Source organism: Myotis daubentonii, chromosome 2 (assembly GCF_963259705.1).
Source record: "Myotis daubentonii chromosome 2, mMyoDau2.1, whole genome shotgun sequence".
Taxonomy (NCBI): domain Eukaryota; kingdom Metazoa; phylum Chordata; class Mammalia; order Chiroptera; family Vespertilionidae; genus Myotis; species Myotis daubentonii.
The window spans coordinates 160,304,214-160,329,610 of NC_081841.1; the positions used below are offsets into that span (position 1 = coordinate 160,304,214).

Sequence of the window (25,397 nt, forward strand, 5' to 3'; positions counted from 1 at the left end):
CTAAGTACCACATTTTCATACCTGTTTTCACTTCAATGAAATGGCACAAAGCACTAAGCTTGTTGCTAGGTGACAGGTGACACTACTACACCACTTCTGAACTTGTACAGCATGAGGCATCTATCTTACTGCTGAGGAGACACACAGGTTTCCATGGAACACACATCATCTTCTATAGAGAAGCAAAAGAGTGTTCAAATATTTTGTGGTATAGGCCATAGTAGACAGCAAATCATGTTAAGAATATCTGATTTTAGATATGCCTCTCACAATAAACAGAAAATAATACTTCTTTATTTTCTGTTTTGGAGTACAGAAAATAATATTCTAAGTAACATCTACATATAAAATACACATAATTTTATGATTCACAATTACAGGTTAGAGAATAATAATTCTTAAGAATGTTCAAACTTTTAATAGACATCACTTTATTTACAGTAGGTAGTTGGAGAGAGAAAGCATCTATACTAATAAAAGAGTAATATGCTAATTAGACTGGGAGACCTTCCAGAGTACTTCCGGATGTCCTTCCGAACAAAGCCAGGGGTTTGGCTGGCCTGCAAACTGCCCCCAAACAGCCCTAGCCCCTAGCCCAAGCCAGCCACGCCCCCCATGGGGGTGTGACCAGCCTGCAAATAGCCATCAGCCCCTTGCCCAGGTGCACCCCGCCCCCAGCGGGGATCTTCACCCCTGATGGAGGCATGGCCAGCCTGCAAACAGCCCTCATCCCCTCAGCCAGGCTGGCCATGCCCCACAGCGGGGACCCTCACCCTGATGGGGGCGTGGCCAGCCTGCAAATGGCCCTCAGCCCCTCACTTAGGCTGGCCCCGCCACCAGCAGAGACCTCCCCCACACCCTAATGGGGGCACGGCCGGCCTGTGAACTGCCCCAGCCGTTCACCCAGGCTGGCACCTCCCCAAGTGGAGACCCCCCACCCCAATGGGGGCATGTCTGGCCTGCAAACCACCCCAAGCCCCTCACCCAGGCTGTCCCCACCCCCGAAGGGGAGCCCCACCCTGATCTGGGACTCCCTTCAGTGCAGACCAGCCGGCCCCCACCCATGCACCAGCCCTCTATCTATACTAATAAAAGGGTAATATGCTAATTAGACCAGACATCCTTCCAGACAAAGCCATGGTGGCAGGGCCAAGGCAGAGGCAATTAGGGGTGATCAGGCCGGCAGAGGAGAACAGTTAGGGGTGATCAGGCCGGCAGAGGAGAACAGTTAGGGGGATCAGGCTGGCAGGGTAGGGCAGTTAGAGGGATCAGGTCAGCAGGGGAGAGCAGTTATGGGGATCAGGTCAGCAGGGGAGAGCAGTTAGGGGGATCAGGTCAGCAGGGAGAGCAGTTAGGGGGATCAGGCCAACAGGGGAGGACAGTTAGGGGGATCAGGCCGGCAGGGGAGAGCAGTTAGGGGGATCAGGCTGGCAGGCAGGCGAGCGGTTAGAAGCCAGCAGTCCCAGATTGCCAGAGGGATGTCCCCCAAGGGGTCCCAGATTAGAGAGGGTGCAGGCCAGGCTGAGGAACATACCCCCTCCCGTGCACAAATTTCATAATATTCCAGTCTATAATAATAAAAGGGTAATATGCTAATTAGACTAGACATCCTTCCAGATGATGCCAGGGTCAAAGGGAATCCTGGGTCCTGGGTGCCAGAGGGAAGCCAGTGCCAGCAGCTGGGGAAGGAAGGCTTACTCTTGCATGAATTTCATGCTTTGGGACTCTAGTTATTTTTATAATAAGTAATCCAATTTCCATTGGATTTATTGACAAAAGACCATTATAGTAGAGATCTGATAGATTAAAAAAAAAAAACATAAAAAAATGCAATGCCGATTACCTGGACATATTTAGTAATGAAATACCAACTTAGTAGTATTACCTCTTTTCCTTGAGATAAAAACCCAGGTACACAGTTTCATACCCCTCCTTTGATTTATCAGGCAATCCAGATGACAAGAAAATGGCAAGAACACTTTTATACCCAGAACTTCAAGATCCCCCATGAATGAATGACATGCTCCTCTCCATAAGCGAAGGCTCTGTGCTGTCATGGAAAAGATCCAGGCATGCCCTGGGCAGTGTTGCTCAATGATTACAGTGTTGGCCCAAGTACCAAGGGGTTGTGGGTTTGATTCCCGGTCAAGGGCACGTATCTGAGTTGCAAGTTTGATTCCTGGCCCTGGTTGGGGCATGTGTGGGAGGCAATCAATTGATGTCTTTCTCACAGCTTTCTCTCTTTCTCTCTCTCTCCCCTCCCTTCCACTCTAAATAAATAAATAAATAAATAAACAAACAAACAAACAGAATCAAACAAAAACATATCCTCCGGTGGTAAGGGTTAATAAAAAACAAACAAAAAATCCGGCATGATCACCAGGCAGAATGAACATTAGCTTTAACAGTTAAGGGTAATATGACTTGGGCAAGTTGTTTAATTTTTACATGCCCCTTTTCCTCTTTCTTAAAACGATATAATAAAAAAACTGGAGGGTGGGGCCAAGGAATATTGAAAAGCAGAATGTATACGATGTACATACCAGGCTACCTGGCACTTATTATGTATTCAACAAATGTCAGTCCCATTCCCACTCCCTACATTTATATAATTTATAAAATTGCACACACACACACACACACACACACACATACACACACACATTTACACACACACACTGATTTACATACATTTATATCAAGTGTCCAGACTCCTTTCCACTTAAACTTCACTGAGAACTCAGAACAAGCATTGACCTACTCTTGCCCAAGGCACACTTTCCTCAATGCCTCCTCTAACAATGATTGTGTGTTTCTCACAGGAAGATCCTCACAGACAATAGCATCTGCCCCCTAGAATCAACATAGTATCTACAATTCTTCCATTAAGAGAATTCAATGATGAAATAGCTCATAGAAATAGGAGAAAGGGAATTCAGAGGTCATTAAGAACCCAAATTCAATAATAATTTCCTTGGAATCATATAAATCAATTGAAAAGTCTCCATGTATTAAATTGTTTTTCCCATTTCCAGTTTTATGTTTCCCTGAAAATATGCTTCCACCCAAGAAACCCTTCACTATGAAAAAACAAACAAAACAAAAACAGACAATAACGTACAAGGAACAAACTTTAAGGTCCCATTTGGAAGAAGGTTTGCCCAGAAGCTTGAGAAATCATTTAAGAACAGAATTCACTGACTACACAGCCCATTTTCAAAGGACAGAGTTAAAGGAAAAGCATACTGACATTGAAATTACTTTTTTAATCTGTTTTCAGCTCCCATTACACTCCATTATTCTATGCAGAGACCAAATGAACCTTTAAAAGAAAGGAACCATGGCAAATGAGTTAAACATTTCCTTTACATATACTGTGCTCAATATCATGGTTTGAAATGTAATTTATGCTGTGCTTATATTCAAGTGTAATTGCCATTTTATCAGGACTGCATAGTCAAAAACCTGATTTGTGTTGCAAAGGACTAACAAAATAATTAAATTCTGTCTTCATATGTCTAATTTATGTGATATAAATTGCAACACAAATACATATGAACATGTGCAATCTGTACTTCCACATAAAACTACTTCATATATAACTACATTCTGCCAAAAGTAACTTGGCTGCATGCAAGTTTGCATTCCCATAAGAAGAACATTGATATCCTTCCCTTAATCCTCTCTGTCAGAACATGTTTTAAACCGTCATCATAAACTAGAGGCCCGATGCACATGCATGCAAGGAGCTCAGCCCTCACAGCCCCGGCTTCATCCGGAAGGTCATCCAAAAGGATGTCCAGAAGGTTGTTCGGCTGTCCAGTCTAAATAGCATATTACACTTTTATTATTATAGATGTTAAAAATCTTTGGATTTTTTTAAATATATTTTTTTATTGATTTCACAGAGGGAGAGAGAGAGATAGAAACATCAATGATGAGAGAGAACTATTGACTGCTACCTCCTGCACATCCCCTACTGAGGGAGCATTGAGCCCGCAACCTGGGCATGTGCCCTTGGCCAGAATCAAACCTGGAACCTTTTAGTCCGCAGGCCGACGCTCTATCCACTGAGCCAAACCAGCTAGTGATCTTTGGATTTTTTTAAGAGGCAGGTGGGAGAGAGGGACTTATAGAGTGCTTAGCTATGTGCTGATCTCCAGTCCACTCCCTACCACTTTATCCTATGTAATAAAAGCCTAATATGCAAATTGTCCCCTTGACCAGAAGTTTGACCAGGGGGCAGGGCTGGCCCACCAAGTGCTCGCAGCCTCTCCCCCCGACTGGCCCCCACCCCATTGGGGGTGGGGCCGGCCAGCCAACCTCCCATGTCCCCTCCCCATGAACATCCTGGCCCGAATCTAGTCCTGATGGGGCCAGGCCGGCAGGACCCCACCCATGCACGAATTTGTGCACCGGGCCTCTAGTGTAAGTATAATATGATTGTGCGGCTTATACATAGACAAGCAAAGAACTGGAAATAAAATCATGATAAACATATACTTGGCACCAATTAAAAATGACTACACAGAATTTCTCTACTACTTCACTTCAATGGGTGCTATCAGAACACAGCTCGGTATATATTAGGGGGTAATTACTAATTTTATACACTACGGATCTATGACATATTCAAGGAAAATAATTTGCCTTATTTATTATGCAGCATACATAGTGGGCTTGCCTATTAATTGTTGCCATGTTTAGCTTGCCGAAGCTAAGCTGGATAAATCCCATTCAAATGCATAATAAACAGTTTGCCTCAGAAGTACATTCATTTTCTAGTCCATCATAACAATAGTAGATTAAAATATGTGGCTCTTATCCAGTTTTGAATTAATGCATGTGAAATAAAACAAATATTTATTAAATTGTGGGGAAACATTCCATCAAACTGTAAAACCTGAGTAGAAAAACAAATGGCACACACTTAATTATGGTTGACATTTAAATGAAATGTGCATCCTCAAAATAGTTAACAACAATTAGAAAATATCAGACTTGATGTATTTTTAGGATACTTTTCTATTCAATCTCTTCACACATCTGAACCAAAGGAAGTTTTAGCACAGGCATATTTTAAAATATAATTTGAAAGACAGATCAAAGATCTAAGTAGATTTGTTTTACTGACAGTTTGACATAGTGATACCAAAAGGGTTTATTTGATATTTTAAATGAATATCTTACGGGTTACTGAGTGCCTTACTGAATAATAGTTTTGACCAGCTGAACTCATCAATCTAGTTTGTGCTTTCAGACATCACGATCATTGTCCTACATAGCTCAAAATCTGGTCCACAACAAATAGCTGGCTGTCATAATAAATACATAATCAATTAGTATTTCTCAATGACGAGCAAATTAGTAGACTGCCAAATGGACTGTATGATCATATGCATCTCTCATAACTAAATAATAGCAGAAAATCAAAATACTGTTTAGAATAACAAATGTTATATTAAATTGATTATTGTTTATAAGGGGGGAAAAACATTTAAAAACTGAAAAATACCAAAAACCAAAATTGGAGGTCAACTCAAATAGAATCCTTACAGTTGCTAGCAGGTGATGAAGGTCCACTGATTTACAATAGTGATATTTATTATATGGTACATAGTCCACTATTAATTCATCCATGAATTGCCAATTTGCCAAGAACTGAGGATATTAAACCTCGTATGCCACAGTACCTGATTTCAAGGAGCTCAGAGACAACAAAGGTGAGACAAGTATAAATAAACTAGAGGTCTGGTGCACAAAATTAATGCACTCGGGGCGGGGGGAGAAGGGGTCCCTCAGCCTGACCTGTGCCTTTTTGCAGTCCGGGAGCCCTCAGGGGATGTCCAACTGACGGCTTAGGCCCACTCCCCACGCTGCCACGCTGCTGCAGAGGCCGGAGAGGCTCCCATCACCACCACTGCGCTCGCCAGCTGTGAGTCTGGCTACTGGCTGAGCAGTGCTTCCCCTGTGGGAGCACACTGACCACCAGGGGGCAGCTCCTGCATTGAGGTCATTGCGCATCATAGTGACCTGTCGTTCCCCCATTTGGTCGATATGCATATTAGCCTTTTATTATATAGGATAACTACAACACTAATAGTTACCATCCATTGAATGTTTACCACTATCAAATAATCATCAAGAGTAAGCTGAGGAATGTATTTTTACATTTTAATTTAAATATAGTAGTGTTCAAAAAAAAACACCTGATTTTAAAAGTACAGTCCTTTAAATTCTCTAAATATATTCTCGAAGGTGACTAAATACCTCTTGGGAGATAGAACATGCGAAAGTTACTGGCCAAAGAACTGAATTCAAATTGTTCTCTGAGTAGAGTGGTGTCCATTCTCAGTAGTAGCAGAAGAAGAGGGAGAGGAGTAATGTGGTTATAGCACCAGCACACACAGACTTACAGTTCCTAGTTTGCACTAACTACCCTACTTTGTAGATTCCTCAAAACCTGTGAGGTACCTAGTATTAATCTTCTCATTTTACAGTCATGGAAACACAGATTATTCCAGTTACAGGGTGGTGTCCAGTATATGCATGAGTCACTTTAAAGTTAGTTATCACCCATGGAACAATCCATTATCAAGATGGGGCTATGGGAGCCACTCTTGGTCAGAGGAGGGTAAGCAACTTAAAACACATCTAGTACTCCAACTCTCTTGAATAATCCGTTAGACCAAGCATGTCAAATTCATGGCCAGCAGGCCACATGCCTCATAAACCTGGCAGCCACAAGTTTTGACATGCTTGCTTTAGACCTTGCAGCAGTTTTGAATCAAGAAAATTATCTTATGCATTTTGTTTGGAGTTTTTTATTATCCTTAGCAATACTGAATTCTTGGAGCTGGCCACTAAATACTGTTTGCTTGGTGAGGTCTGTGTCATATCAGATGGAGAAAGAAATATGGTCATCACACCTTTACTGCAATGCTGCCATTAACTACTGTGTGGCCACTGGGAAATGTGCGAACCTGTCTGGGCCTCAGCTTCTGCACCCATAAAATTATGGGGTTGAAAGATCTTCAAGTCTCCTTCCATTTACAAAGTTGTGGATCCCACAAATCCTACATTTTTAAAAAGTGCATAGCTTTGCAAGGTGTTTGCTATGAAGTAGGCTGAATTAATATAGGTTAACAGAGTCTGAGTTCTAATTCTGAATTAGTGAGCTCATGAAATCTAACCAAACTTCTCATTCCTAGTGGCTCCTAACCTGCTTTGGGTAGGAATACAATGGATAATATCTCAATTGTAACTTAGCACCACACACACACACACACACACAGACACACACACACACACACACACACACACACGGCACCCTGGAGAGAAATCCTTAGGAGATAAAAAGGGGTCCCTGGGGTGAAATATTTTCACTATTTCCAAAGCTGAGCCTGTAGACACACCAGTAGCTGAGCGGCCCTGTGGAGGTGGCCTTGGAGAATTCTGAAGGTGAACAGGGAGGGTTTCTCTTCTAAGTATAGTTCCATAAAGCACTGCATTCTAACAGGGTTTATCTGTGACTGTAAATAATTCCTTTCCCAACAGCTTTACCACAGCCCCTTGGAATGCTTAGAAATGTATCTGTCACTTTGTCTTGTGTAATTTAAAGGAGTATATTATTTATAATGGTATCTCAGCAGTAAAAATATAATCCATAAATCAGGTATGTGCCAAGCAGTGTGGCAGGTACTTCACACACATTATCTTAGGTAATCCTCACTGTGAAGAGGAGATAATAACCTCTGCTTTACAAGTAAAGAAATAGTTTGATGGCTGTTGAACTGCCGCCAGGATTTAAACACACTCTGATCCCTCTACCTTTTTCTTCATGTCATAGTGCCTCTCACTGGAAGCTTCTGAGCCGGGAGCTGAATGGCAGTGCTGTGCCAGAACACATCTCTACAATTACAGACGTGGGCAGGTTTCAGGAGTGCCACCAGGCACTGAAATGGCACAGATCGTCACTGCAGCCGTCACTCTGTGTGTCCTAACAGCCACTGAAGAGACTAGTGTTCTGGTTCTCAATTCTGACCAGAAGCCAGTGACAGTCTGAGTCTTGCATTTCTCCATAGACGTTCTGTGGACTGAAGGGGTCTAAATTCAACAAAGTGTATGAGTTCTTGTTTTCCAGTGATTTTGTTTTTGATGCAGGTTTTCTCAGAGATACAAGAAGATTTCCACATACCCCCAGAAGTCCCAGGAGCCTCAGAAGTTACTTGAAAGTAACCCCCACTCCTTTTGTAATGCCATGAACATTAATTGTAGAGTTCATCAGAGGCAGCTATGCTTCCTTAAATTACATTATTCAGCTCCAGATGCTAAATGAGATTTGGCATTCTACAGCCCTGGATTCAAATCTCAGCTTTTCTCTTTGCCATGACCTAGTCATAATGTCTCTAAAATTCAGTTTTCCAACATCTATAAAAATAAGGCTAAAAATTATGCCTATTTTTAAGAATGTTTGTCATGTCTGGAGAATCAAGAAACACAATTTGCAGATGACAATCAATAAAAATAATAGTTATTAAATTATTACTTTTCTTATTGATAAGTACTACTCTGGTTTTAACACACAGAACTAAGCAATACTAACAGGCCACAGAATTTGCTGGAGCCCAAAGGAGATCAGAAAAGGAAAAAAAAAAAAAAAAAAAAAACACATGAACCTCTCTGGGTATCCTAAATTATTAAATATAAATATTGCTATTTAAAAAAGAGAAATAGTTACTAAAGGCAAACAGATTTCCAGAAAACATGTTTACTTGTCATACTCTCCCTTTACAGAGAAAGAAGTGTAACAGAAGATGGGTTTATAATTTTTCATAGTAATATGAACCAAATAAACTAAAATCTGCAGAGGTAAAGATCATTCTGAGCCCTAGCCCGTTTGGCTCAGTGGATAGAGCATCAGCCTATGCACTGAAGGCTCCTGGGTTCAAATCCAGTCAAGGGCATGTACCTCAGCTGCAGGCTTGATCCCTGGCTCTGCTTTGGGTTCATGTGGGAGGCAACCAATCAATTTGTCTATCTCATTTCGGTGTTTCTGTCTCTCCTCCTCCCTCCCACTCTCTCAGAAAATCATTGGAAAACCATCCTTGAGTGAGGATTAACAACAACAACAACAAAATCATTCTGAAAATCCATAACCCAGAATTCCTGCTTATGGAGATTATTTGGCTCTATTTTTAAAAATGTAATTACTTAATATCACATCTATTCCAGAATTAGTCAGACTTTGATTTTAAGTAACTTCTACAATCTCTCTTTTATTGCCTCTTTAATATCATCAGTCTTATTCCCTTAATTATTAGGGAGTCCACACTTTGACTTGTTTTACTATGAATTTTAATCACTCATTCACTGAGTCAACAAATGCTTATCCTCCCCTCCTCCCTCCTCTTTCTGACTAAATGCCTAGTAGAATTAAAAATAAAGGAGGACTCCAGGTTTCAGAAAACAGAGATTTTAGCACACTAAAAAAATTACCATGGACATATGCATTGGAACAGTATAAAATCTCTGCTCTTAGTACTAAGGAGAAGAAAGGCCGAGAACCACTAGTAGCTTCTCCGGTAGCCATCAGTCAGGTGTCCACTAAGCATGCAGAATATGGCCTGTCCAAATTAAGTTGTTCTGCAAGTGTGAAATACACATCAGATTTTGAAGACCTTTTACCAATAAAAAATTCACTTATCATTTTATATTCATTACATGTTAAATAAGTAATATTTTGTGTTTACTGGGTTAAATAATACATGATTTAATCATTTTGAGAACTATAAAGTTACTTAAGCTGCTTGCATTATATTTCAACTGAACAGTAGGTCAAGGTCCCACATTTCAAAGCCTTCTACAACACACTGGGAATTTTCCTGGCCTCTAATTGCACTTTATATAGACTTTAATGACATGTCTACTTTGTCCACTAAACTCCCTAAAGATATGTTTTCTTGTTTAATCTAGCATTTAATGTATCCGGATGTAAATGCATCACAACATGCACTGTTAATTGAGCCCACTCTTTAGTTCCTTGGAGCTATAATTATACCAAACATACTTGAGGCTTGCAGGTACCTGATTTTTATCTCCTTAGATTATCAATCTTTAGTTCTCTGAAAACTCTGCAAAGTGATGTCAAAAGTATTGTGTGTGCCTTCCAAAAGCACAGTCATTCACGCACAGACATGCCTGAACTCAAGTGTCAAGGGCTTTCCATAATCCTCATAACCTATTAAAACTTAAAGATTCCCAGAGGACCAAAAATGTAACTTAACATTCACTGTTATGTCCTGAAGCACAGCTGTATTTAAATTGATAACATAAAATGTAGCCTATTCTACATCCCATAACCACTCTATTGCTGATGGGAATTGCATTAGACAATATATACATCATTAAACTAAACACGGCCAGTATATTATGTTACATCACCATTTGGAAACTCAGGACAAACAGGCTTCCTAAATTTCTTTTTTTTTCCTCCTAAATTTCTAAATGTCAAACCTACTGACAATAGCATTTTCATCTATACAGTGTCTTACTGTTACGCATTGTGCTTCTCCTCAGGCATTCTTCTGAATAAATATATTTGATTAACAGAGTTTATAACTTTCAAAATATATAAAAGTAGTGAAAGAATTCACTGTACCTTTAGGGAATTTTCAACTCTTTTATAAATAAACAGTAGTACCTTAAAAATAATCACATATTATATCCCATTTTTTCATGGATTTACTTGAAAAGACAATATTTTCAATTATGTGATCTCTACCAAATATCCCCACCCTGCTTGGTACCAGTTGGTGCTTTGTAAACAAGAATGCTGCCATTCTGGGATATACCCCTATCAGGCAACATACGCAGGGCTATACTCAATAGACATTGGTTTGCTGACAAATTAAAACCTTTCACATCAGAGAGGGATGTGCCTGGTTAAAGGGCACTTGGATTTAATTCTTCTGAGTCTGAAAAAAGCCTCTAAGAGTTGACAGTTCTCCATATGCCAGGCCATACACATCGTTACCAAAAGGCTAACTCAGTGCTTCCCAACCTTAAACACATCATCCTCAAATGTCTGAGGATATCAGTACTATCTCAGCAAGCTATTATCAACCCACAGAAAACCAGTTGAGAAGCTCTGGGCCCATTAACTCAGGGAACTACAAATCTAAATGGTAACAGGAGCAAGGAGGTTGAAAAGAGCCCCGTCAAAATAAGACTGAAGTGTCAGGGACAATGACCACCTTCTCTCAGAGGGCCCGTGCTACTAGGCTTCTGACAACAGATGGCCTGTAATTCTATTCAAGTTAAAGGAAGAATCTGTACTCATTTATGGAATCTCCTAACTTTTAAAATATTGGCTATACTGCGATACTGAGTTTAAAGAGAAAAACACAACAACAACAACAAAAAAAACAACCACACATCTGCCAGTTCATGTTATGTGTTAGACATTCAGAGTGAAAATATCTAGGAGGACAAGGAAATTATAAACTAGAGAGGCACTAGATTTATCTGGGCCCTTTCAAAGGTGTGCCAGGAGGAACATAAATTCACACAATACGGCGTGGTGCTTCTCATGGATGCATACATTTTATACGCAGTTTTTTTGAGAAATTAAAACAAACAGTAGGTTATGAATACAGTTCAAAGATCACAGGATTTAGCCCTGACAAAGATAGCCCAGTTGTTCAGAGCACTGTCCCGATATGCCAAGGTTGCAGGTTCCATCCCTGATCAAGGTACATATAAGAATCAACCAATGAATGCATAAATGGGTAGAACAACAAATCTCTCTCTCTCTCTCTCTCTCTCTCTCTCTCTCTCTCTCTCCCCCCCCTCTCTCTCTCTTTATCCCTCATTCTCTCTCTCTAATCAATAAAAAAGTATTTACTTAAAAATCAACAGGATTTAAAGTAAAACAAGGGGGTCAGAGTAAATGTGCAGCATTCAGCAGGCTACCTTCAACCACACACCTGGAATTGGTATCCTTTTCTGAGGAAAAAGTGTGACAACTAAGCTACTGGGCAACCCTCGGAGGGGACAAAAGAAACTCTTAAACTGGCTCTGACTAAAATAAGATTTCCAATGATTCTTTCATAGTTTGGAGTTCTTATCAGCTCTGGGCCACTTAGATTGCCAATTCAAATATAATTTGCATTGTCAAAATGTTCTAGAAGGCTCCTGGACCATGGCATTTCAGCAGTGTAGGCCTGTCAGCCTAGTGGATATAGGGCACCCCACTAACACAACAATAGATTTGCCCATTCTACACCAATAAAGTTTTCTTCCTGTGTTCTGCATTTGTTTACTGTTAATGAATAAAACATTAAAATTGCTGTTTGGAATATAAAGCACTGTGGTTCTTGCAAATGGTAAAGTTATGCTGGCTATAGTTTAGGGAACTAAGGCTGTTATTTATAGAATAAAACTCATTATCACTACTCAAATATTGAACAAGAATAGTTTGTGTTGAAAGATAAAATTGCCACAGGGGACTATTGATATAGAAAATATGGTTGGAGAGATATGGGATGCATATTAAAATTTATATACTGAAAAGGAAAAATGTATTTAACAGGTATATTTAATATTCCAGCAGCATCAACTGGAAATGTAAAAGTTATGTTTGCTGACATTTCAATTATAACCTTCCATTTTCAGTGCCTTCAGTTCAGTCCAGAAATTGTCTACAGGCCCCAAAGTAATGTACCTACAAGGTCTCTGTCTGCACATTATTATTATTATTACTAGGGGCCCGGTGCACGAAATTCATGCACTGGGTGTGTGTGGGGGGGGGGGGTGTCCCTCAGACCAGACTGCCCCCTCTCACATACTGGGAGCCCTCAGGCGTTGACCCCATCACCCTCCAATTGCAGGATCGGCCCCTTGCGTCAGGCCTGGGCAGGGGACCCTCATTTCCCCCCATCACTGGTTCTGCCCCCAGCCCAGGCCTGATGCCTCTGGCCCAGGCATCAGGCCTGGGCAGGGGACCCCCGACCCCTCCGATTGCTGGCTCTGCCCCTTGCCCAAGCCTTTTGCCTCAGCCAGAGGCGTAGATCCCCATCACCCTCCGATCGCCTGATCGGCCCCTTGCCCAGGCCTGACGCCTCCGCCAGAGGTGTCAGGCTTGGACAGGGGACCCCCATCTCCCCCCGATCACTGGCTCTGGCCCCCGCCCAGGCCTGAGGCCTCTGGCCCAGGAATCATGCCTGGGCAGGGGACCCCCATCTCCCTCTGATCGCTTGCTCCACCCCCCGCCCAAGCCTGACGCCTCTGACCCAGGCTTCAGGCCTGGGCAAGGGGACCATCATATCCCCCCAATCCCCGGCTCCGCCCCCCACCCAGGCCTGATGCCTCTGGCCCAGGCATCAGGCCTGAGCAGGGGACCCCCAGCCACCCGCCCAGGCCTGATGCCTCGGCCAGAGGAGTTGACCCTCATCACCCTCTGATCACCAATCACCGGATCGGCCCCTTGACCAGGCCTGAGGCCTCCGGCAGAGGTGTCAGACCTGGGCAGGGGACCCCCAGCTCCCCGCGGTTGCAGGCTCCGCCCCTGCCCAGGCCTAACGCCTCTGGCTGAGGCGTCCAGGCCGGGCAGCAGGGACCTGCAGCTGCAGCGGCCCCGCGATCGTGGGCTTCGCTTTAGGCCCAGGCAAGGGACCCCTAGCTCCTGGGACTGCCAGCTTCGACCGTGCACAGCTCCCATCACTGGCTCCACCCCTACTTCCTGCTATCACTGGCCAGGGCACAAAAGGCACCTGATTCTCCGATCATGGCTGGGGGGCAGGGCAAAGGCGGCCCCAGGGCTGCCTTTGCCCTGCCCCCCAGCTCTTAGCTCCCCCCTGGGTTTCCGATCACTGTCAGTGGCAGGGGGCTTCTTCCTGCTTTCCCTTTCGCCTCCCTGCATTGTGCCTACATATGCAAATTAACTGCCAATCTTAGTTGGCATTTAATTTGCATATAGCCCTGATTAGCCAATGAAAAGGGTAGCGTCGTACGCCAATTACCATTTTTCTCTTTTATCAGTGTAGACTAGGGGCCCAGTGCACGAAATTCATGCACTGGGGAGGGTGGTGCCTCAGCCCAGCCTGCCCCCTCTCACATACTGGGAGCCCTCAAGGGATGTACTACTGATCGCTCAGGCTCGCTCCCTGCTCCCTTTGGGGAGCGGGGCTAAGCCGTAGTCTCGCCTCTCTTTGTGGGAGGCAACCAGGCTGATCAGGGGAAGGCACCAGCCCTATCACCCCGGTGCTGCAGCCACTGCCTGTCACCGCAGCCACAAAGGTTTTTTCATCAACACGGACTCCAGTCTCTTCACCATGAAAAAATGACAACTTTCTTTAGGCATTTTCAAGATGTGCCTTCATAGGATATGACATTTCTTTATTATTTATTTTTTTATCATCACCTGAGGATTTGTTTCCATTGATTTTTAGAGAATGTGGAAGAGAAAGGGAAAGAGAGAAACATCAAAGTGAGAGGAACACTTTGATTGGTTGCCTCCTGCATGAGCCCTGACCTGGGCCCCAGCCAGGGAGGAGCCTGCAACCTAGGTACATGCCCTTCGTCAGAATTGAACCCAGACTCTGTGGTAGGCAGGCCGAGGCATTATCCATTGAGCCAAACTGGCTGGGGCCAGATATGACATTTCTTAGCCCTCCAGCAGTGACCTTCATTTTTTTTCTCCAGGAGTGTGGTGAAAAACCCTAGATCACCTTTTTGGATTCTTATTACCGAATTTACTAAGAATATTACCAGTGGCATACAGGGAGCTTAACCAATGAGCAGTCTGAAAAGGTGTTTCCTCTGTAGTTCATACTGATCCCCAGCTCAGCCCCTGCCCAGGCCTAAGGCCTCTGGCCCGGCATTAGGCCTGGGCAGGGGACCCCCAGCCCGCTCCAATCACCGGCTCTGCCCCTGCTCAGGCCTCTGGCCTCTGGAGGGGGCGTTAGGCCTGGATAGGGGACCCCCAGCCGGCTCCGATCACAGGCTCCGCTCCTGCCCAGGCCAGAGGGGCGCTAGGCCTGGGCCGGGGAGCCCCAGCCCACTCCGATCGCCTGCCCAGGCCAGAGGGGTGTTAGGCCTGGGCCGGGGACCCCAGCCCACTCCGATCGCCTGCCCAGGCCAGAGGGGTGTTAGGCCTGGGCAGGGGACCCCCAGCCCACTCCGATCGCCTGCCCAGGATAGAGGGGCGCTAGGCCTGGGCTGGGGAGCCCCAGCCCACTCCGATCGTCTGCCCAGGCCTCAGGCCTCTGGCCTGGGCAGGGGACTCTGAGTCCCAGGCAATAGCCGACTCCGCCCCTGCCCAGGCCAGAGGGGTGTTAGGCCTGGGCAGGGGACCCCTGGCTCAGGCCCTTCCTAGGCTGCTCAGGGCTCACACAGGGCCTACGTTAGAGTAACCTGGGTGCCCTATTATGTTTCCCAGACCCAGGTCACTGGTGCCTAGTATGCAAATTAAGTGCCATCTTAATTTGGGTTAATTTGCATATTCGCTCCTGACTGGCTGGTGGGTGTGGCGGAGGTATGGTCAATTTGCATGTTTCTCTTTTATTAGATTAGTTTATTAGTATTGTCAGTGTCATTCAGCACATTGAAACGAGGAAAAAGAGCAAAAGCAAATTTGGATGCTTTTTCCTCACAGAACCATGAAATTTTGAAATGAATATAGTATGAATTTAAGAGAACATTTTTCCAAGTAAAACATGAATAGTAAGAGTTTGCCATGGTAGTTAAGTAATAAATGGTGGAGTCAGGAATCAAACCTAAGGATTTTAATGCCACAGCCCACGCTCTTAACTACTATAGTTTATTGCCTTTTCATTATCATAAGGAGATATAAGTATTATATATTTATAATAATTTATATATTAGCATAATATATAGATATAATATAAATACTATTTTATTAATTACCTATAATTTTAAAACAATGTTAGAAAATGTTTATTCTTATAATCTATTCCAGTATCATACAACTCACTGTTATGATACACAGACCCCATATTTAACTCCATATCTAACTTAATTCTACTATAACCATCAATGCAATTACATTTGCATGTGCAATTTCTGAATTGCAATAACTTAAATTTAAATTAAATTAAATTTTCAGTGGTCACAGAGGCATTCTAGAGCTGACCGAAGTTAGTTAGCCACTCTAGGCCCCAATTTTCTCAAATTTTACATAATAACAGTGCCAAGGTCATAGAACAGTTATGGGGATTAAATGATATAATGCAAGCAAAGTGCTTAGCACACTGTCCAGCACACCAGAAACACTCAGTAAATATTAGTCGATATCATTATTGTTGTTGTTAATAATTTTATCTGCCCTTGTGTCCTTGTGATTCACATGGAGTTTGGCACATTAAATAAATTAATGAATACTCTAAGACTTCTTAAATACCTCCCCCCATATACATGCAAACACACCCTTTTTCTCCACAGGCACTGCCATCTCTCACACATGATTTCGATTCTTCTACCTGAAACACTAGTCCTCATCCTAATTTTCATCTGGCTAGTGCCTACTTTTCATCTAAGTTCTGGCACCTTTCTTCTTTTACGAGAAGTCTTTTCTTAAACTCAATGCTATTATGCACCCCTGCTTACGCCTTTTCACTGGGCTTTCCTCTAGTCCAGTGATGGCGAACCTATGACACGCGTGTCAGAGGTGACACACGAACTCATTTTTTTGGTTGATTTTTCTTTGTTAAATGGCATTTAAATATATAAAATAAATATCAAAAATATAAATCTTTGTTTTACTATGGTTGCAAATATCAAAAAATTTCTATATGTGACACGGCACTAGAGTTAAGTTAGGGTTTTTCAAAATGCTGACACACCAAGCTCAAAAGGTTCACCATCATTGCTCTAGTCCCTGGTTATTAAAGCACTTAATACCAAGTCTTCTTGAGGTCTTTTTACCTGCCTAACACCCCACTAGACTGCCAAACTCTTTAAGGCGGACACTATCTTTCACCACTCTATAGTGCAGAATGTAAGAGATACTCGATAAACATTTGTTAAATGAATGAACATATACATATTTCTATCTAAGTCACTTTTCCATATTTCTCAACTTCTTCACTAAATCAAATACTGGAATTGGGATTTCATACAATTTTAGAAATGAACAAAAAGGAAAAATACAAACAAACCTCTTTTTTTGTTGTTTAATGATCAAAAAAGTCTCAGACAAGTTCCTCCCAAAAGACGGTCCAGTGGCTGTTAACATATGAAAGGTATGCATTGACATTAGTCATTAGGAAAATGGAAATTAAAGCCACCAAGAGACACCAGTACATGGCCATGGCAATGGCAAAAGAAGAAAGCAAAAAAATATGGAGATAGTGACAATACGGGGCATCTGCAACTTTCGTGTACTATTGATAAACATCTAGACCAGTACAGTCACTTAGGAAAATTATATGGCAGTATCACCTAAAATAAAAATACATTCCTCAATTATACTTCCTCACTCAGCAATTATACTTCTAAGAATATGACACAAAGAAATATGTACATATGTGCACCAAAAAGCATTTATGAATAATTTTCACAGCTGCTAAATATTAGAATCAACTGAAATGCCCATCAATAGTAAATGAACAAATAAATCTGTGGAAGCTTTCGGGTAAATTCATATAGTGGAATATTACGGAACACTGAAAAAGGAACCATATGGATGAATCTCGAAAACATAATGTTAAGGACAAAAGCCAGGCAGGAGTGCCTGCTGACTGCTGTGGTGTTCAGGGACAGATATGATCAACAGTGATGGGGCCGAAATAGCAGTTGACTCTTTGGTCAGTGGTTGCTGGTAATGTTTTTTGACTTAATCAGGGTTGTCAGTGAGTGTATATGTTCATTTTGTGGGAGTTCATCTATTTGTACACTTATAAAATGTGCTTGTTCTTCATGTGAACTGTACTTGGGTGAGAAGGTGAACTAAAAATAAGTGCATAAATAAATATTCCTAACCTAAAAAAAAAAGTCGACACAGATGATTCATACAACTCCAGGAAGTCTGAAATCCCCTGAACTGCACAATCATTTGATTATACTTGAGATCTCATCTTGATTTTATTTCCAACTCTTCCCTTTATTAGGAAATTCTTTTTTAGCCTATCTGCTAAATATAGATTTTATACACAGAGGTTTAACATTGACATAAAAAGTGATGCACTAGCAGAAATGGACTTATTATCTTTTTCTTATAAATAGAAGATAAAGAAGGAAAGGGTTTTTCCTGAGATAAGCTAGCAAATGTCTAAAGAGCTGGCAGTGATACACACACACATATTTATGTCTATACTTACACATATATCTCAAACAAATGTTGGAAGTAATTGGCTAAAGAACGGTGAAAGACATGGAACAGCAGAGGCCTGGGCAGAGCAAAGACTGCCCATCCGCAGAGGAGAAGCAAAGATAAGAAAGCATCGGAGCAGGCAGTTCCAGAGCTGTCACCCAGGGACACTGCTGATGGCTGTGGACCGGGAGGGTACAGAGGCCCTGGATTTCTCACAGGTGCCTGCCACCCTGTGCTACCTTCCAGAACATGTCATAGGAGAATGTGAGAAATTAGGGTTGGAACAAGCAAAGCAATGAGAAAACCTTTAAAAGTCCATAAAATCATTACCTTTTACTTTTTTTTTTTTTAAAGCATAAAGCCAACATCCTCAATAAGAGAAACTTCAAGGGCAGTTTACCAATTTTAAATTAGTAATAATGTTGTTACACAATGAATTGTTCATTTCCAAACCCTTGCTCACTAGAAAATTTTCAGGATCTCCCTACTTTTCCAGCCCCTCTCTCCAGTTATTCTGCTTCCTTATACATAATACATGGCTAACTATCTCCTGCAAAAGTGACTTAAGATGCAGAAATACCCTAAGGGGAGCTCACTATTATTGAAAAGATATACAAATAAACAAAAAAATCCACACAAATAATTTCAACAAGGCAAAATCACCTTTGGGAATGAGCCACTGTTCAAAACGTTCACAGATGTAGTTTTTGCCAGACATCTATCTCATTTCTGTTTCACTGGAAATCATATTTGACTCCATGACATTCAAATATTTAGGAACAGCCTAGTCTTGTCATCGATGATTCACTAGTACTTTAAAAAGCACATCATGTTTTTATTTTTTACTGATGAAAACAACTCATGTCTACTAGGCATGCTTTATTCGCCTAGTAGAAATTACAAAAAGTGGCTATATTTTTATCCACATTCCATTATCTCTCCATATGATGGCTATAAAGTAAGTGAATTTAATTCTATTTCATTGTAACTCATGCTGGATAACAAATATATTCATCATAAATCAGTACAATTATAATAGAACTATCACAGAGAGAAAGCAGTTTCCGTTTATGTTGTTCATGTTGAAAATTAGATTTCTCTACTAAGCAGCTTACTCATAATAGGTCTTTTTAACTCACAAATCCTGTGTAATCAAAGATCTATCTATATGTTTAAATAAAAGTAGGAAACAGATCAATATAACTTTGCAGCTCTTGTAATTAGACCGAGAAATAAAATTTCTCTTTTCTGGGAAATTTATTTTTCTTGTGGAAAATGCTTCCAATTTTAATAATTTAAGAAGATAGAATCTACTCATCTACTTCTTTACATATTTCCTCAATAGACACAAAATAAAATTGTCTAGACAACAAACCACACTGAAACGCTCTGGTGTTTTCTTTCAGCTTCCTCTGTAATAGTGACATACACTCCATCAATGGTCCCTGTACCCATCTGTTCTCATCACTCAATGCCAAGGCCTGCACGCTAATTGTAAGTGTCAGGCAGTCATAAAATCTCCACAATTCCATACTCTTTGGGGATCAAACATAAAATGACATTCTGTTGAGTGGGAAATCCCAGGGCCTGTGGCCATGTCTTAAAGGGTTTGACATGCTACAAAGAAAAAAATGCAGCCTGCCCTTAAAACAAGGTCATTCTTACACGGAGTTCGGTTGCAAAGGAGACTAAAAGCCTCAAATTTATATTTGCTAAAATATCTAGTCATGGACATATACAGCTCAAGAAGCAATTTCAGAAATTTTATTTAATATATTTTTAATTGCACAGTACTCATTGACTAAAGCAGCCTCTAAAAATTCAAAGAAACGCAGAAAAAGCAAGCAGTCCATGCCAGTGATGGATTCAGGTTCTTCCTACTCCCAGCCAGCCTATCACCACTGTGCTGAAGAAAGAAGGGCCCTCTAATCACCACAGGGCCAATCCTGCCGAGATGGCAACAGCACTTAGTTGCCAAATGCATCACCCTCAGGTCTTAGCATGGGTAGGACACTTGACAAAATGCAATGATTTAGAATGCTCTCCAATTTTTATGGACGTCAGTGTCATAGCCAGAAACAGGATAAATGAAAACTCTTAAGACACATGTTTTCTGAGATTTATAATCAGGTAGAAATAGAGAAGGGAGAAGAGATAAGTGTTTAGACTCTTCCATCAAAATATGGAATGGAAAAGAGATTTTAAAGCCTGTTACTTCCTTTGCAACTGTGATGAAAGATGACTAACAAATCCCACGGTTTTTCATTACCATCAAGATCCAACACCCTTCCAACTCTGCTACTACATAGCTGTGTCGAGCAAATCCTATCTCAAGAAAGGTAGTTTCGGCTAAAGCGTATGCAGAGAAAACGGAAGCATGAAACAACAAAAAAGCATTTTGAATTAAACTCAAAAAGAACAGTTGGCCAGGCTGGTGTGACTCAGTGGTTGAGCATCGACCCATGAACCAAGTCACAGTTCAATACCCAGTCAGGGCACATGCCCTGGCTATGGGCTCGATCCCCAGTAGGGGGCATACAGGAGGCAGCCCATCTATGATTCTCTCTCATCATTGATGTTTCTTTCTCTCTCTTCCTCTCCCATCCAGTCTCTGAAATCAATTAAAATATATTTTAAAAGAACAGTTGGGGTTATGAGTAAAATCAGTTTATTTTGTTACCAATATGTTCATAAAATTGCTACTCACATTTGATTAATCAGGCATTTAACTTGAAGTATACTCATAGTCTTCTTATCAAGAATATAAAAGAGATGACAATATAATAAATCCTATTCTATTTAAAACTTCAGTTTAAGGCAATAAGGGTTGTGGAAGTTGACAGGTGATGATAATTCCATGTCTATAAAAAACTTTCAATAGAAGAGGTTACAAACAGGACATGATGTTCTTGGGACAGTAATACAGGAAATTGTTTAATGAATGCCTGTGGTGAGCAGAGATGGAGAAAGAAGCAAAAGGGAGGGAGGGAGAGAAGGAAGGCAGGCAGGAAGGAAAAAAGAAAAGAAGGAGGGAGGGAGGGAGGGAGGGAGGGAGGGAGGGTAATACAATAGAAACACTAGCTTTGGTATAAATCCAGAGTGGGGTTGGAGCTGACTAGTACAACCATGTTCAAGCTGACTGTGTTCATCTCTACACAACCCCATAACTACACTTTTGTAGTTTGAAATTCACCAGAGTCAGAGTATTTATATCAAAGAAATCAGTAAATGCAAAAAATCAGGGCTTTTTATTCAGAAGATAGTTAACCGTATGCCACTGGTTATGTCTAAATTACAATTCTCGGTGTCAGTCTCCAACCAATGAAACAGAAGTGCTACCAACTACCTCAAAAGATATATGAAAATTAAATACAATAATGCAAGAGTGCTTAGTAGACATACAAGAAGTTCAGATAGCTAAGACTATTATTACTCTCAAGAATTTTCTATCAAGCATACATGGCAGAAACCAACCTCAATGAGTTTCACCAATAAGGAGGTCTCCTTAGAGGTAGCACTAGCTAGATCACAGGCTTCAAGGAGCTGAACTGTAGCAGCCAGATGAGTAGTGGAATTTAGAAACAAAAACAACAAACAAAATGGTAGTTATGGTCAACAGGAAGCTAGCAAGCATACAAACTTGTTAGTTAAACCAGCACAAAATGAAAAGTCAATTATCGTGGCATTCATTCCAAGCTTGCTGAGTGAAACAAACCTGCATTAAAGCTGATGTTTTTATGCCTTCGTAGATATTTTAAATATACTGTCGCTATATTTATATATACTGTCACTAAGAAAAGGCAAAAATGGAAAACTAGAAATAATACACTAGGAACATCAGTGTATTAAAAACAACCTCCCTCCCAGTCAACAAGTACTTCAGGCACAACCCAAATGTCAAGTCTACACAGACAACAGTGCATCGCAAGATGGGGAGGAATGAAACCATCCCATAATACAATGGTGACATTCACTGCAAAAAGGATTTCAGAAAAAGAATATAATTTACTACTTGTACCTGTTTCTATGTGCATAGGCGAAGTGTGCCCTGGCTAGCTAAATAACTGTATGTGTTTCCCCCCGCACACTTAGGAAGTTCCCTCTCTACAGACTCAGTGGACACTCTTCACACTCACACTTCAACAGCTGGCAGTCACCACAGCACCTCTTCGCCTCCCCGGTTCTGCTAGATGGCATTTTTCCTGTTCTGTTCCTTTTCACTGTCCACCTGTTCACCGTCTATACTTTTTCAACTTGACACTTTCATTCTCATCTTCCAACAGTAGAAAAGGCAATGATACAGAGAAAAGAGTGAGGGGATAAATCTAAAAAAACCACCAACCCACCCTCCGACCCAAAAACAGCCACTGATGACCACTCACCACTCCAATCCCCGCAACATGCACATAACTTATTGGCCTCCTTCTTTGAAGATATCCGGGAAAGCCATATAGTGTGAAAAAGGAAGAATCAGATAATGAATTTGTTTTTGTCTTGCTGAACCTACCATTTATCTAAATCTACTACATATCCAAAACAAAACAAAAACCCTCTCTAAAAGTTGAATATTTGAAACATCCCAGCTATTCACTAGAACATAAACACCTTTAGACTAATATTTCCCAGCTCTGGCTACACATTAGAATTCTCCAGGAACTTTTAAAACTCCCTCTGAGCCATGAGAATCCCTGAGCAATGGCAAGAAAATCTCTGAGAATGACTCCCAGGCACCAGCAGGTGCTTACATCACCCCGGTGATTACAATGTGCAGCCAGGGCTGAGAACCACTGCTCTGGATCCCATGGTTCTTGCTCCTTATCCTATACTAGTGATTCTCAACCCTAACTTCGTAATATTCCCAGACCCCTTTTGGAACTTTTAAACATATGGATGCCCAGGCCCCACCCTACACCAACAAAATTAGTATCTCTGGGAACAGGGTTCGGGAATGGAAACACTTTACCACAAGTTACTAAACTGAAGCTTATGGTTGAAAACTAGTGCTCTTCAACCACAGTTCCAGTTTTGTTTTTGAAATTCTTTATTACAACTTTCCCTACTTATATATTCCACTTTCATACCATTTCCAGTAGCCTTAAACCTGGAAGAACCTTAAAATTATTAAATGCTTACCCAAGAAGACTTGCAGAAGAGCAATTCAGAACTCTTCTGTTTACTGGCATGTGTATGAGTTTGCTAGGGCTGGTGTAACAAAGTACCAGCAACTTATGACAACTGATACTCTCTCATAGTTCAAAGAAGTCCAAAATCAAGTGTTGGTAGAGCCACTCTCTCTAAAGGCTGCAGGGAGAATGTGTTCCATGCTATCTTAGTTTCTTGTGTTGCCAGCAATCCTTGGCTTGAAGACACGTCACTTCAATCTTCCCCTCCATCATTATATGGCACCCTCCCTGTGTGTCTGTGTCACTGTGCCTCTTCTCTTAAAAGGACAAAGTCATACTGGATTTAGGGCCCATCCTATCCCAGGATGACCTCATCTTAACCAATTACATCTGCAACAGCCTATTTCTAAATAAGGTCACATTCTGAGCTTCCTAGAAGCACATGAATTTTATGGGGGCACCATTCATCCCAGTACTGCAGGAGGTTAGAAGCAACAGGTGTTGATTGTGAACAAGTAGTAGAACAGCCCAGTTTCTAGGGACCTCAAAGACAATGAAGGAGTACGTAAAAATAGAACTCGAGTTAAGGATGTCCCTAAAAGATAACCTGGAAAGAGATTACAAGCCCTAACAGTTTGTCAACACCAGTGCAATAGAACCTCTACTCCAACTTCCAGTCTTTGAATTTAGCAAGCTGCCTATGTATTACAGCTTTCAGATCCATGTATCTACTGTCAGAGTTAGAGCAATATCCCTAAAAGTTCATATGAAAACTCAAGAAATTCCCAATAGATACATTGTCATATGTAGGGTTATAACAGTAGAAACATAATCTAATGTGGAGGTGGGGACATTATAGAGGAAACGTACTTTGTAGAATTAACCACCTTTAATGAGTGCATACTTCAGGGAAATCATATTTCTGGGAGAATACTTTCTGAATTCCAACCTGATATATTCAGCAGAATAATAAACGCTCCATGATTGAGCACACTTAGCTATGTTTTCATCAAATGGTTTATATATTTAATTCACCTCACAAACTATAGTGAGCACAGAATTTTTTTCCCCAATCTATACTAATAAAAGAGTAATATGCTAATTATACCGGAAGACCTTCCAGGAGACCTTCAGGACATCCTTTCGGACAAAGCCATGGTGGTGGAGCTGAGGCAGAGTCTATTAGGGGCAATCAGGCTGGCGGGGGGGGGGGGCAGTTGGGGGCGAGCAGGCCAGCAGGAGGGGCAGTTGGGGTGATCAGGCTGTCGGGGGGACAGGTGGGAGCGAAAAAGCTGTCAGGGGGACAGTTGGGGTGATCAGGCCGGCAGGAGGGGGAAGTTGTGGGCAATCAGGCCAGCAGGGGGGGTAGTTGGGGGTGGTCAGGCCAGCGGGGGTGGGGGCAGTTGGGGGTGAGCATGCCAGCGTGGGGGGGCAGTTGGGGGTGATCAGGCTGGCGGGGGTAGGGGAGGCAGTTGGGGGTGATCAGGCCAGCAGGGGGAGTAGTTGGGGGCAATCAGGCTGGCGGGGAGGGGGGTAGGCAGTTGGGGCAATCAGGCAGGCAGGCAGGTGAGCGATTAGGAGCCAGCAGTCCCAGATTGCGAGAGGGATGTCCAGCAGTCAGACATCCCCCGAGGGGTCCCAGATTGGAGAGGGTGCAGGCCGGGCTGAGAGACACCCTCCCCCCCATGCACGAATTTCACGCACTGGGCCACTAGTAACCAAATAAAAGAGTATACGAATCACTTTGTCATGCTCGAAAACTTCTTTGGGATACTCTAAAAGCCCAATAATGATAGTGGCATCATTAATCACAGCTAAGTAAAAAAAGAGAGAGAACACATAACAGACACATGTAATGCAAAAACTTTTTGATCAAAGCCATAATTCCATAGGTACATATTAGATGGTCGCCTGATATATTTCATCTTCTGTAGCCTTAAGTA

The 25,397-nt window shown here is 41.9% G+C and overlaps 1 protein-coding gene across 7 annotated transcripts in view; it reads right to left on the bottom strand.

Annotated features, from left to right (window-relative positions):
* Positions 1-25,397, bottom strand: part of KLF12 (KLF transcription factor 12) — a 446,001-nt gene that overhangs the window by 300,606 nt on the left and 119,998 nt on the right. The window contains exon 1 of one of the 7 annotated variants that reach the window (XM_059684831.1): positions 22-166. The exons of the other annotated variants lie outside the window; for them this stretch is intronic. The gene's annotated coding sequence lies outside the window, so the exon portion shown is untranslated. Of the gene's footprint in view, positions 1-21; positions 167-25,397 lie in introns of those variants that run through there. 7 annotated transcript variants of the gene reach the window in all.